Below are 3,052 nucleotides of genomic sequence, written 5' to 3'. Positions count from 1 at the left end.
GTGTGTTTATTATTATTATTATGGATAATTTGTTGTACTACAGTGCTCAGGTCAAACTAAATATTGTGTGCTGTCGTCATGTCCTCTGCACAATAATAGCCAGATGTACGTTCTTGCCTGTCAGTTATACACATATGTTTAACGTGCTGCAGATATTTACTCAACTTTCCACCCTGTCATGGCTTGTGCCTTCTCTCTATTATTGGCTGTGGTGCAGTGCTCATTTTTTTTAGTAAAGGACACAGTTTTATTCTGGTTTTCTTTATTGCTTTGGGGACATTTTGTCCCTGATTATCAGAACCCACAGATACAACAAAAAAGCACCTGTATTTTTCACATTTTTTTTCCTCACCCACCCTTTGCCCTCAAAAAAGACCACAGACATTATGACATAACAAGGGCTGGGTGTAGAGTCGCAGTGCTAGACGCTTACACACACAAGAAACTGGACAGTTTGCGTACACAGTTAGGGCTTTATGTTTGCATGGGTTAGTTTGAGCCTTATTTACAGATCTCTGATCCATAAAGTGGTTATGCTGATTATATTGCGCCCATCTTGTGTCTTACGGTATAACAATGTTTTTGTGTATGATAAACACTTACCAAACATGATCGGATGTGCCTTTAAAAAAACTTTTGAATCTGCTTCCCTTACATTGCTTGGTTAGTTGGCCCAACCTCTAAGACAAACCGCTCTCACGTACCTTAGCCGCAACCCCTAGTCTCTAAACTGTAGTAACAGTGAAATACCTGCTGTGAGTGTAGATGCCCCTCAAATAGAAGCTGCCTGTTAATGGACTGTGCATGTAATTACGTTTATTTTCCTTACTTACTGAATCTGTGCTGTTGCTCACTGCAAGCTCCTAAGGCGCTATGTTTTATGTTGCTGCTGGAGCGCATTTAATATGTTCATTTGAAATTCATAAAAATGAGTAAGCTCAGTGGTGACTCCATTCTGTTGTGAAAAACTGGCTTTATGTTGGCCCACAGTCTTAATTTCATTGTATAAATATATTTACAATAGCATGCATCTGAACCTAATCTGACGTTCAGTAGTTAAGATTGCAAGCTCTTAGGTCATGGGCTCTTTTTTATCAACAAACTGGTTCTTTTTTATTGCACTTCCTATTTGCTGCCTCTAGATGGCACTGGCTCTTCTGTTTTTTTTCCATAATTTTAATACTTTGTTTTCCTCTGCATGGAAACTTATTACTATCAATATTTAACTTAATTGGAGTGAAATAAAATAATAACCTGTACAACTCGCATTTACAATCACAGTGTTTTTAAAAAAAATTAAAAAAAGTAAAATAATGACATGAACCCTTCAACAGACTTGCAGGGCCTTGATAGAAAAATAAATATGGGGCAGCCTTATATTAACCACTTTCCTGTCAGAGTATTGGAGTTCAGTTGTGTCTCAAACAGGAAAGAAGCTAACTCCTTCATCCTGGAGATATTTGGCACAGGTTATCTGTGGTATTTTAACCACTGCTCTGTAAAGCAAAGCAAATGCATTGTTTTTTTAAAAAGGCCATTCCAGCTAAAACTGGACTGCACATAAGTTCATTTTAGTTTTGAATAGAAGCATTTTGCAATATACCTGTATTAGCAAAATGCTTCTAGTAAAATCTATAGCGGTTTCATAAGTGTATTTAAGTATGCTCCATGCACCAGTATTTTAAACACAACACTTGTTCACAGAGCCTATGGTGGTTGTATCATCGGGTAGTGATTCAATTTGTTAATTGCTGATATGCTACAAGCCCCACTGGCACTCTGGGCAGCTGCAGTATTTAAAATGCTGGTGCACTGAGAATTTCCAGCGATGTTTCACAAGCACGTGCAGTGAAAAATGTTAATAATAAAACAGTGATAACTTTTACTAGAAGCATTTTTGCCATTATATGTATATTGCAAATATGTTTCTATTCAAAGATGTAATTCACCTATGTGCTTTTAAATTTTGACCCAAATGTCCCTTTAAAAAAGGTTTACAATTTTGTTAGTGTTTTCGGAACATAATGATTTAAAAAACAAACTGCAAATGTTATTTCATGTTTGTGTATTTTGACTTTTGTTGTGCATCGGTTACACACAGTTTATAAATAAAATAAATACATAAAGTAGAATTCCTGTAAAAAAAATGTAGTTACTGAAAATCTAAAGATCTCCTCTTGGTTTTGTGTTTGCAGTACAGGAATGCTAACCAGTCCTGTTAGGTTTTATGCTGCTGTAACCAATTCAATAGCTCAGCTTGGGTTAGTTGCACTCCATGTACAATAATATCTAGACCCCTTCTTTCCTCATAGATGTAAGATAAAAAATGAACTTAGGTTGACAGCAAAATGTTTAGATGTATTTGTTTTTTGTTATGGTTCAAGGATACTAAAGTCATGGGAGAAATTGAAGTAGATAGAGTGCAGGTATTTTGCAGGGTAAAATGGAGGCTCTGCATGTTCTGCGGTTAAAAATTTAACATTCTTTCCTCCTCCAGACTATAAAAGCTGGGTACTGCAAAGGAAGCCACTGACAGTTAGTTACATGAGTCCCACAAGCTGCCTTTTGGCTACGATTGCCTTATGCCTACACTGAAGCCAAGCTAATCTTCAAAAAAATATGTGTATGTATGTATGTGTATGTATGTGTATGTATGTGTGTATGTATGTATGTGTATGTATGTATATGTATGTATATGTATGTGTATGTATGTATATGTATATATATGTGTATGTATATATATATATATATATATATATATATATATATATATATATGTATATATATATATATATATATATATGTATGTATATATATATATATATATATATATATATATATATATATATATATATATATATATATATATATGTATAATATTATTAGTAATGCATTTTGTTTTCCTCTTCAGTAGCAGAGCAGTTTATCCTGGCCAAGCCCACAAAGTGTCTCTCAGGATGAAGAGTTTAATGAAAAGCAATATTTATACCAGATAAATATATATACATCTATATTTTGTACATCTATATATAGATTCTGTTTATCCCTAGTT

This window comes from Bombina bombina, chromosome 8 (genome assembly GCF_027579735.1).
Source record: "Bombina bombina isolate aBomBom1 chromosome 8, aBomBom1.pri, whole genome shotgun sequence".
Taxonomy (NCBI): domain Eukaryota; kingdom Metazoa; phylum Chordata; class Amphibia; order Anura; family Bombinatoridae; genus Bombina; species Bombina bombina.
Note: the sequence above shows the minus strand (reverse complement) of the source record.